The 12,063-nt window shown below is 37.4% G+C and overlaps 1 long non-coding RNA gene across 1 annotated transcript; it reads right to left on the bottom strand.

The window, feature by feature from the left end:
* Window positions 1-9,237: 9,237 nt before the first annotated feature.
* On the bottom strand, window positions 9,238-9,918 carry LOC117380713 (uncharacterized). The gene is made up of 4 exons (XR_004542172.2): window positions 9,842-9,918; window positions 9,659-9,764; window positions 9,517-9,558; window positions 9,238-9,395 (listed from the first exon to the last, which is right to left on the bottom strand). It is a non-coding gene; the product is annotated as an uncharacterized LOC117380713 (long non-coding RNA).
* Between the last annotated feature and the right edge of the window lie 2,145 nt (window positions 9,919-12,063).

Below are 12,063 nucleotides of genomic sequence, written 5' to 3'. Positions count from 1 at the left end.
ATTGCTTTGGAAATCTCAAATCAAAATACAATAGTTCAATGTTCACTACAAACAAACAAGTACCAGAAGTCTCCATGTGTGCTGGTCTTCAGTAAAGAAGCTTGTGCTGTACTGTCCCGCCTGCAGCTGGTGGTCTGGGGTAGTCCCAGTAAAGCCACCATGCGTTTTACAGCTTGGTAGTCGCAGGTGACAGGGAACAAGTTGTCACCCAGATACAGGCAGGCCAGAACGCAGCCAAGTCCCCACACATCAATGGCCTCTGTGAACGGGAGACCAAGTGTGACCTCGGGAGCCCTGGAAAACAACACAATTAGACCAAGTTCAAACTAGTCCTGGTTTAGTCCGAGTTGGTCCTGGTTTAGTCCTGGTTAGTCATGGTCTCTGGTCACAATTTAAAGGAAACGTGCGAAAAAGATGAGTTAAAAATGTTGCTTGTGCTGCTTGTGGTGAGCTGTCATTATAAAAAGAGTGTTTTTTGGAAGTAAGTTGACTTGTATCTATACTATCTGTTGTTTTAGATCAATACTGCAGTTCACAATGACTTATGATCTGTATAATATTACTAAAACAAGATCCTTTACACGTCCTAGCCCACTATATTCCTCCTGATATCCTCGTACCTGTATCCAATCGGCTGGAGTTGGGATCCCAGTTCTGCTTGGGAGGTTTTTCTGGCCTCTCCAAAGTCAATTAACTTGACTCTTAAAGGCTCGTCCTCCAGGTTAGTAAACATGACATTATCAGGTTTAATGTCAGTATGCATGATACCGAGGCCTTTAAGTGCGTCTAAAGCCACCAACAACTGCAGAGACAAAAGACGAAGAAAGTTAGTGTCATTTGAATTGATAAAAAGTAAAAAATGTGGTTGAACTTAAAATTGTAAATAACTGGGATGCAAGAAATCGAATAAAAAGTGAGTTTAATATGAACTAGATCACTATAATTTGTAATGAATCCTTCAGTACCTGGTGGGCAATAGGCCGGATCTCGTTGAGTGCGAGCGGTTCACAGTCCCTGTTTATCATAAAAGAATACAGGTCTATTTCGAGCATTTCAAAGGCCACACATTGCAGACCCATGAAGTCGAACTGCTCCACAAAGTGCACGATGTTAGTGCGGACGGGGTCGAGGACACTGAGCTCCTCCATCATGGATATCTAAAGAGACACAACTCTGAGTTAAAACTGTGAAGTCAAATAGCATAATATTAAATACATAAAGTCACCGCCTGGATTAGACTCAGCAAATAGTTATTTTGATTGTTTAGTTCTACAGTAATATGTTTCATCTGGATTGTGTGAAAAATTGTCTATTTGTCATTTTTGGGATACTCTGAAAATATTAGTCATGTTTTGTCCTTTTAATTCAATTAGTTTTTGGCTCCTCTACCACTTCTGCCAATACTAAATTAAATCTTTACAAAAAAATGTGAGTCAGGACAGAAACGTGTGACTCTTTTTGACCATCTTAAAATGAGACCAGTACATACCTCGCCCTCCATGCTTCCAAGCTGTTCATCTTTCAAGATCTTAACAGCCACAGTCTGATTACGGTCCGTGGCCCGGCACTTGGCTATGCGGCCGAAGCACCCCTCACCGATCCAGTCCTGGATGTTGTAAGCGTCGGTCAGTCCCAGCAAGGTTTGACCGATGGTGACCTCTAAACTGGGCTTAGGTGCTGTGGATGAGACAAGACTTCATCAGGGTTAAATCATATGCACTGAACATCTACCACTGTTATCTTATTAAAATCACATTTAGTACTCTCGCTACTACTACTACTATTACTACTACTGCTGCTACTACAGCTACTACTACTACTATTGCTACAACTACTACAGAAGAAAGTAAGAGTTACTTTCCACTCTGGATCTCAGTTAACATCGATTTTCATATCAAATTTACTTCCATATTGTGTTAAATGCACTTTTAGGGAAGTGGGTGGTTGTTTCTTACATTAAAACCTACATATTTCCACAAAAAGTTGAGTAGACGTGACAAGACACTGGTGTTTTATATCTTTCTTCAGTGAACTCAGTGTGATTTTTATGTACTTACCTGCTGCACCAGAGGTCTCATAGTTGTCCCAAGATGACATAGTTGCTACTACAATCAAACCTGGGTCAAAACAGATTTTCACCAAAAAATTGCTCTGAGCTCTCAAAACACGTGTGTCTCCGTTGAAGGCGTCAGTACAAATGACATATAAGTCATGTGCACTGACACATACTACCTACTACTGACCGCGGGAACAAACTAGTATTCTAGAATACGGCCCTCAAAACGCCACGGCGACGGCCAGTGGCATCACAGCACCATGACGATGTAATGATCCATGTAAATGTATAGGACATTTAAACAATAACATGTTTTCAACAGCTGATATGTGTAGAGTAGAGCTCTAATATAGAGTTACCCTGATATATTTTATGCTTAAATAGACATTTTGAAGTCGATTCAAATCTTAATAGCGAGGGCTAAGTGATTATTAGTTTTTTTTCCCTTCATATTAAATAGATATCTTTATAAATATAAAAACATTCAATGTTTATATATATATATATATATATATATATATATATATACACACACACACCCCCACACACACTCACATAAATCAGTCTCAATGTTCAAATGAATTTTTTTTGTCTTTTTAAAACAAATTAAAATGGCTCTTGGTAATAATTTCATGAACGTACTTGTAGCACTTAAGGTGTTTCTGTACCTTTTTGTAGTACAGTATTTGGATATGGCAACTTCCTTTCACTCTGGCATTAAGACCAGAGTGAAAAGAAGGATAGACCAGATCAGACAGACTCTAGATATGAAGGAGCCCAAAAGAATAACAGAGGACACATACAACACTTTGAGTTAAAGTGAAAAATCATTTTCATTAGTAGTAGAATTATGAGTGGATTCAAATATTATTTTACAAAGAATAAAAGTTTGTTTTACAAACAAATAAAATACACCTGGGACAAATAAAATATACCCAGGTATGGTATAGTCCTTTAAGTCTGTTTCAATGTCTGTTACTTTCTGTTCAATGTTCTTTCAGTGTTCACTGTGTTTGTAACCAGTCAATTTACAAACTACCAGTTTGTTCGACTCTTTGAGCTGGGGCTTGACATCCAGTCCTGGAAAATGATCCTTTCTCCTCTGCATGTTGCAGTTCTGTCTGCAGTCCTCAATTCTGATCCAACAAAGAAACCTGACCTAAAGACAAGACTAGAATGAAGTCGCTTAAAATAATGCAGTATATCGCTATACGACTCTTTTGCTATTGTTTACATCAAAATAATATACATGATGTACAACAAATTTCAAAATATTCACTCTTATAAAATTACCATAAGAATAAACCAAATAAATGGCTTAAATGTGGTAATTATTAGATATATAATTTTTTAGAGTGCATAGTCAATACGTATTTAAAATAACACAAAATAGTTTTAAAGTGCATTACAAATACACTATGGCTTTTAGGTCTAATAATATGCACCAAAATAATAACAAAGTGACAAGAAATTGCACTCGACTTTCAGGGGTCATTTGTACAGCGCTCTGAACCACGTTAGCACAACAGGCTAACGGGAAGACGTGCTACAACCAAAACGAGCACAATTATGACACTTTTTAACAAACAAATACAAGTATTGTGCACAGCCCCTTTAGGTTACATGAAGGATTTAGTTCAACACCCCACAGCTAATCGTTTTGATCTCTAGAAAGGGTATTTTTATTGTAAAAAGGCTATCGGAGGTTGGCATAAGGCTAGCGGAGGTTGGCATAAGGCTAGCGGAGGTTAGCATAAGGCTAGCGAAGGTTAGCATAAGGCTAGCGGAGGTTAGCATAAGGCTAGCGGAGGTTGGCATAAGGCTAGCGGAGGTTAGCATAAGAGCACAGCAACTTTATTTGAACAAACGTTTGTCACCAACATGAATGATGATGATACTTTAGTTAGTTTTTATATTGATTTGTGCTGCAAAGGGGCGCGCGCCTCTAGAGCTCAACCTTGACCTGATTGGATAATGTCAGTCAGACTAAACTGCTATTGGTTGCTCAGTGTGTTTATTTATTACATCTTTAAAACTTTTTTTTAAATTTTTCTTTATTTTTATCATATTTAAATGAACATATTTATTAACTTATATTTACATGTTATTTATCAATAATTATTCCCATTGTTATTTTAACCAAGTGTATCAATCTGTATTTGTTTTAAATGGCGTTTTTAACACTGGGTCACATACAGTAAACAATACAGACTTTTAATCAGTGTCAGTTTTCTTCTTCCAAAGTTTGAACTCTGCTCCAAACAGAGGATTAGCTGTAGACCTTTTGATTCAAAATCCCCAACCATATCACTGACGGTTAGACATGAACGATTCACCATCTCTAAGTTTATAGATTGATATCTCAGTCCTACTAATAACTCCTGTGGCTCCTCCTTATCAGAGCAGCTTTCTATAGACAGTACCTTTCTCGGGATATAAGTACTGGAAGTCTCCTTTGTAATGGAACAGCGCACGTGCCTGCTGTCTGTATCCTCCTCCTCTGATATTAGATAAAACTTATTTCAGCTTTCTACCTGGTCGTCTGTGTAATCCTTCAGTCGTCCAGGTCTGATCCAGAGCAAAAGATGAAATGAAATCTGTCAACAACAACAACAAACAACAAACTTTATTTATAAAGCGCTTTTCATACAAGAAAAATGTAACACAAAGTGATTAACAGTGCATTAAAATCATAAAATGAATTAATAATAAAATAAATCAAAGCTTAAACAAGTAAATAAGACATAAGTAAAACATGGATATCAACATACACTAGCCAGCCTGAATAAATAGAGAAGTAAGCTAAAGTGATAAATACTAATCAAAAGCGATCCTAAAAAGATGGGTCTTGAGCCTGCTTTTAAAAACCTGAATGTTCTCTGTGGCCCTGAGGTCCTCCGGCAGACTGTTCCATAGACGGGGGCCATAAAACTGGAAAGAGGCCTCTCCATGTGTGTCCTGACTTTGGGGATGACTAGGAGCCTGCTGCCGGAGGAGCGCAGGGGCCGCGAGGGTTCATAGGATAAAAGCAGTTCTGTAAGATAAGAAGGCCCAAGACCATTAAGACATTTAAAAACCAGTAAAAGAACTTTAAAATCGATCCTGAAACACACAGGGAGCCAATGCAGGGATTCTAAAACCGGCGTAATGTGGCCCCGCCCCCTGGTCTTAGTCAGGACACGTGCTGCTGAATTTTGTAATAATTGTAGACCTGAAATCGCCTTTTTGGGAAGAGCAGAGAGCAGGACATTACAGTAGTCAATACGACTGGTGATAAAAGCATCAGCGTCTCTGTGTTGGCCCGAGAGAGAATGGGACGGACTCTGGATATGTTTTTCAAATGGTAAAAAACTATTTTTGTGATGTTTTTAATGTGTGGAATAAAAGTCAGCTCAGAGTCAAAAATAACGCCCAGGTTTCTTACTTGTGATGATGGATTAAAAGACTGTGACTGTAATTTGGGTAAACGTTTCTCTCTCTGGGCCTCAGGACCGATGATTAAAACCTCAGTTTTGTCCTGGTTAAGCTGGAGGAAGTTTTCTGCCATCCAGGATTTGATGTCTAAAATACAGTTAAAAAGAGCGTCCAATGGACTGGTGTCATCAGGAGACATGGAGATGTCAAGCTGTGTATCATCTGCATAGCTGTGGAAGCTGATTCCATGTCTCCTGATGACATCACCAAGAGGGAGCATGTACAGGTTAAAAAGTATAGGACCTAAAATGGAACCCTGGGGCACACCACATGTGATTTTATGAACCTGAGAGGAGCAGGTGTCTAAACTTACCATAAATGTAATAAACTCTGCTGTACTCTGTCCCTCTGAGGTGCGTCCTCTGTCCCTCTGAGGTGTGTCCTCTGTCCCTCTGACGTGCGTCCTCTGTCCCTCTGAGGTGCGTCCTCTGTCCCTCTGACGTGTGTCCTCTGTCCCTCTGAGGTGTGTCCTCTGTCCCTCTGAGGTGTGTCCTCTGTCCCTCTGAGGTGTGTCCTCTGTCCCTCTGAGGTGCGTCCTCTGTCCCTCTGAGGTGCGTCCTCTGTCCCTCTGAGGTGTGTCCTGTCTGCACAATTATACAAGTCCAGCCTCTCTGTTTTATCTGCAGGTCCAGGGGGGTAAAGTGGGGACATATTTTGAGTCTCTGAAAAGTCCTGTCCCGAAAACGATCCTCCTCTGAGCTCTTCATGCTTTGTCCCTTCACTTAACTTCATTAACATAAGTCTTTTAGTTTGTTCAAATGTCCCTCTGCCTCAGCGCTCCCAGAGTGCACCTGGAGGGGAGGGGTCCTTCACACAGGTGTAAACACGTCACTGTCCACACCACTGCCCGACTCAAAAACAAATGTAGCAGCACATATTTAGCTACTGAAATAAAACACATCTAATCGTTTAAGAAGGATATTTAGACAAGTATAAACACCGGAGCGCAGTTTAGTTTTCAGAAAAAAAAAAGTTTCAATCATTATATATTATTCTGAGACCAGAACTGAAGAAGTGTCTTGGATGAGCAGTGAAACGTCTTCACTCTTACAACAATTTGTCCAGTTGACAGATTTGAACTTTGTCTTTTCTTATAAAACAAAGTATTACCCAATATGTACCTAAACTTTTTTGACCCTAGTGATTTTTTACTAATTTCTTGTTGACAATTTCATTATGTCTCTTACAGAAAACTACCCACCCACTCTACAAATGTTTAGTCAGTGAGGAGTAACTGTCCTGGGGGTGTGTCCTCTTTTCACAGACTATTTAACAGCTGATGAGACTGTAGTCCGTCCTGATCAGTCATGGGTCGTCCTGGGATCCAGATGCAGACATGGGGGCTGTTTGTGACCGTCGTGTGCCTATATCTGAGTCAGGCCATGGCAGGACCGTAAGTAACAAATATCATTATATTACTGGGGGAGTTTAAATCTACTTATTACTTGTGTTATTGTGATACTAAAATTCTTCTAGATTCTAAGAAAAAGGCTTGATAATTAATACTAATGTAGACAATACACTTTCACAGTGTGTGCGTCTCTTTGTCTGCAGACACTACATGGTGGCTATTCCTGCCATCCTGGAGTCTGGAGCCCATTGGGCTAATTAATCCGGCCCGCCGAAAGTGACCAAATTATATTAAAGTAGGTAAGGGTGAACCTTGTTCAGTTTACCTTTCCCCTGTAATACCAATGTTTCCCCAAATTATGGAGCTGAAGTGCGCCATCTTTTGGGCAAACATTGGCACTACAGGGGAAAGGTAAACCTTGTTCTTATCAGCCCTTATGCTAAAATTTGTTTATCAAAGAAAATAAAAGTGGACAGTACAGAGTACAGAGTGGACAACAAAATATGTTTTCACTGAAGTCCGACCAAAGGCTGTATGTCTAATGTGCCAAGAAACTGTCGCGGTTTTCAAAGAATACAGTATCAGCCGTCACTTTGCTATGAAGCATCTATGCTAGCAAGTATTCAACACAGCAACAGGCTACGGCTCAGAGGGCAGCCAGTTTACAGACTCAGCTACATTTTCACCAGTGAACAGCATTTCAAGAGTCAAGTACCAAGGCAGTTTTTTTGCTAGCATTCAAATTAGCAAAAGCTAGCAAGCCTTTCTCCGAAGAAGAGTTTTTAAAAGAATGTACAGTAGAAACGGCAGGTGTCTTGTGTCCAGAGAGTCAGGGCAAGTTTGAAAAGATCAGTTTGTCACTGAGAACTGTGACTGTGTGGAACAGACTGACAGATTTAGACAAACAAATAAGATTAATTTTTCAAGTTATATTCACTAAGCAACAACTTAAAGGACACTGCCCAGCTCCTAATTTTCATCTGAGTTGTTGATCTTTTGTATGGAAGCCCGTTTCCGCCATGAAAAAAAAGAAAAAAGCCCCACAGAAAGTTGAAATTATGAGTTTTAAACTCGTAATTATTAGTTTAAAACACGTAATTAGGACTTTTAAAACTACTGATTATGAGTTTTAAACTCATAATTAGGAGTTTTAAAGTCTTAATTGAGCTTGTAGCACATTGCAACTGAGGGTACAGAGCAGAGGAGACAGGAGGAGGACTGTTGTATTTATCACCTACGTACTTTTATAAATTAATAAATAAGCTCCAGTAAACTTTCTGGCGTCTTGAACATATCAGTGGGCCCTGAGTGCTGTTCTGACCACCGCTTTGTGCCGTGAGCGCTTTTCTGACCACTCATGAGCTGTGCTCTGGGTCTGTGAGCGGAGTGCTAGCTGGTCACAACCCCTGCTGCTTTATTGAGGAAATTATTAAAATACCTAATTCATTTAATCAAAATTTATAAGGTTCATATTTTGTAAATGTTACATTCCCCAAATTACGAGTTTTAAACTCATAATTACGAGTTTAAAACGAATAATTACGAGTTTAAAACGAATAATTACGAGTTTAAAACTTGTAATTTCGACTTTCTGTGGGACGTCTTTTTTTTTTTTTCATGGCGGAAACGGGCTTCCGTACTATTGGGACTAGATAAAACTGAATGAGTTTTTCTGCTGATTATTTAACTGAAATTTAATAACTGAAATTTAAATGAATTAATTAAATATATTAATTATTAATTAATAAAACATACGTATTTATAATAACTCATATTTGTTTGCATGTTATATGTCAGTCATATGTGTGTAGTACATATGTATCGTGTACTAAAATCACAACGGACATTTTATTTTATATATTTAATATACCGGTACACATAGATATAGTTTATAACTTAGCTATAATAATTATTTTTTAACTTAGCTTAAATTATTATTTTTTAACTTAGCTTAAATTCAAGTTTGTCAATTACTCTGCAGTGAATAAAAACAATCAAAGAAAAGAAAAGAGGAAAATAGCGCCATCTAGTGTAATAATTGATACACTGCCCTTGGTGGTTTCTCCAGTTCAAATTTAAAATGTAGCTATTTCAAACACTAAGTTTAACCATTTTATTCTTACACTTTTAATTAATCAATTTCTTATTTACATTGAATCAAATACCAAGAAACTTCCACCATCCCCCACTATAGGACTTGTGTGTTTTGTTTACATGAAGGTGAAATAATTTTTAACACACAACTTGAACAGTTAAAGTTATAATAGTCCTATGAACTTATATTAGAGCAAAATAGAGTAAGTATTAAATTATAATCAATGTATTAACCACAGTAAACAACAATCACCAGACAGCCTGTGGCCTCAGAGGACCAGTTTATTGTTCACAAAAAAATATTTCATCAAGTGTAATATTGTTTCTATAGTAACACCAGGACATTAAATGTTTATCACAAAGGTACTTTTTAATTTAGAGTTCAAACACTCAAAGGATGATAAATCTTCATTCTTCAAACTAGAAGAGAATAATCATCAGAAAACGTCCTTACATTTGTCAAGATATTAGATAAATATTTTTGCTACAACAAACTACATTCTGCTTTCAGATTTTAGTCATCACATGTAAAGACTCTTACCTCAAACACAGGGGAAAATGTACTCAGTCTCATCTTTGTCACCTGAAATTTGAGTAAAACAGTATTTTAGCTTCACTGCAAACTCTATCGGCTACATCATTTTAAGCCAATTTACATCAATAAATAAATCCATTTGACGTACTTGTCTGGTAGTAGTCATAGAGTCTAACCACAGCGGGCTTCAAGTTGTGCACTGGGAGTTCTTGTATCAGCAGTAACTCGTGATTGATGGGTATGTTCTTCAAAAGCTTTTGAAGGAAAAACAGACAAATTATTACATTCAAACTTTTTATTATTATTAGGTCAGTCAGACGCTTTTACTCACCTCAGTCAGATAGACCATAATGTGATCTTTGTCCTGCTCAACTCGCTCTACCAATAGTGACTTTTTCAGCTAAAAACACACAACAACAGATGTTAAAAAGGACAGAGACTTTTTAATGGAAAAATGTGACTATATGACAGGCTAAGATTTAAATCAAGAAAAAAAAACCAGGATGAAGCTGTAAGAGGAATATAAACAGGTCTAGCCCGTTACTACCTAAGCCTATTTTGAAGACAAATTTTCCAAAAATGTATATCCATTTATAAACTGGTCTATTTCAGCAACCCCAAGGTGGATTTCAATGATTTTTGTGCCATTGTAAAGGGATCATTGGGCAGAATAATTTGATATGTCATTTATCCATGTATGTGTTACTGATAAAGAGAAAATTAGGATGAAACACAGCAAAAATTTTGATATTTTTAGCCTCGCCTAAAAAAAAACATGTTTTATGATGAATAACTCTTTGGAATGTTGCTAACATAGCCTTTTTACTTCATAAAATAGAAACCAAACATGTGAACATTATCTCTGCAAAGGTTGAAACTGATTAGATGAAGCAGATCAAAAAGAGAGAGATTTTAGTACAGGTATGTCAGGCGAGGTGTCAATTTTGGCACCATTTGGCACCATTTGGCACACATAGTGCCATTTGCATTTCTGTCATGTAAAAGTTATATATTTCATTTTTATATCACTAATGGTATGGAAGCCCGTTTCCGCCATGAAAAAAAAAATAAAAGCCCCACAGAAAGTCGAAATTACGAGTTTTAAACTCGTAATTATGAGTTTAAAACTCGTAATTATGAGTTTAAAACTCGTAATTATGAGTTTAAAACTCGTAATTACGAGTTTAAAACTCGTAATTTCGACTTTTAAAACTACTAATTATGAGTTTAAAACTCGTAATTATGAGTTTTAAAACTACTAATTATGAGTTTAAAACTCGTAATTTGAACTTTTAAAGTCTTAATTGAGCTTGTAGCACACTGCAACTGAGTGTACAGAGCAGAGGAGACAGGAGGAGGACTGTTATGTTTATCACCTACATACTTTTAAAAAATGAATAAATTAAGCTCCAGTAAAGTTTCTGGCGTCTTGAACAAATCAGTGGGCCCTGAGTGCTGTTCTGACCACTCATGAGCTGTGCTCTGTGTCTGTGAGCGCTCGTTTTCCTGGTCTGAGCAGAGTGCCAGCTGGTCACAACCCCGCTGGTTTATTGAGGAAATTATTAAAATACCAAATTCATTTAATCAAAATTGATGAGGTTCACTTTTTGTAAATGTTACATTCCCAAAATTACGAGTTATAAACTCATAATTAGTAGTTTTAAAACTCATAATTACGAGTTTTAAACTCATAATTAGTAGTTTTAAAAGTCGAAATTACGAGTTTTAAACTCGTAATTACGAGTTTTAAACTCATAATTACGAGTTTTAAACTCATAATTACGAGTTTTTAAACTCATAATTACGAGTTTTAAACTCATAATTACGAGTTTTAAACTCATAATTACGAGTTTAAAACTCGTAATTTCGACTTTCTGTGGGGCTTTTATTTTTTTTTTCATGGCGGAAACGGGCTTCCATACTAATGGTGTTCAGTAGACCTAAAGAAAACATTTTTTGGCATTTTAAATTTTTTTGTATTAAATTAATAATTATTAATTAATAATTATAATAAATATATGTGTATATAAATGTTTCCCCTACAAATAAAATGACCACATAAAGCATTTGAATGATTTTTTAGAGATGAATTTAGTGAAAAAAGCAAATCTAAGTTTGTCCGGTGCGCTCTGTGTCCTGTGCGTCAAGGCGCTGTTACGCACACAAGCGTGCTTACTGTACGCGCGGACATTACTCCCCAGCGGATTGGTCAATATGCATGAGTGACACCTCTCTGGAATCGTGAAAGCCAATAGAAAAAGGCTATAACTTGCAATACAAGATTGACAACACAGTCAGCCAACCAGAAGGGGAAAAAGAAAGCCATGTGAAAGTGCCATGCTCCTCCATTGGTTTACAGTAAGCGCTCTGTACTTACTATATATCACTATTGTACCGGTCAGAGTGGCGGAAGTGACGGACAACAGCCGGGGCTAACAGGAAATAGCGTTTATTTACTAATGGAATAAACTTTTCACGGCAATACGACAAAGGTAAGACAATTTTTACTAATGTGGTTTTGAAAAGCAATGTTTTGTGATCTGATGCGCTGGC

Source organism: Periophthalmus magnuspinnatus, chromosome 13 (assembly GCF_009829125.3).
Source record: "Periophthalmus magnuspinnatus isolate fPerMag1 chromosome 13, fPerMag1.2.pri, whole genome shotgun sequence".
Classification (NCBI taxonomy): Eukaryota; Metazoa; Chordata; class Actinopteri; order Gobiiformes; family Gobiidae; genus Periophthalmus; species Periophthalmus magnuspinnatus.
The sequence above is the reverse complement of the archived record's forward strand: the minus strand, read 5'-3'. Positions and strand labels throughout refer to the sequence as shown.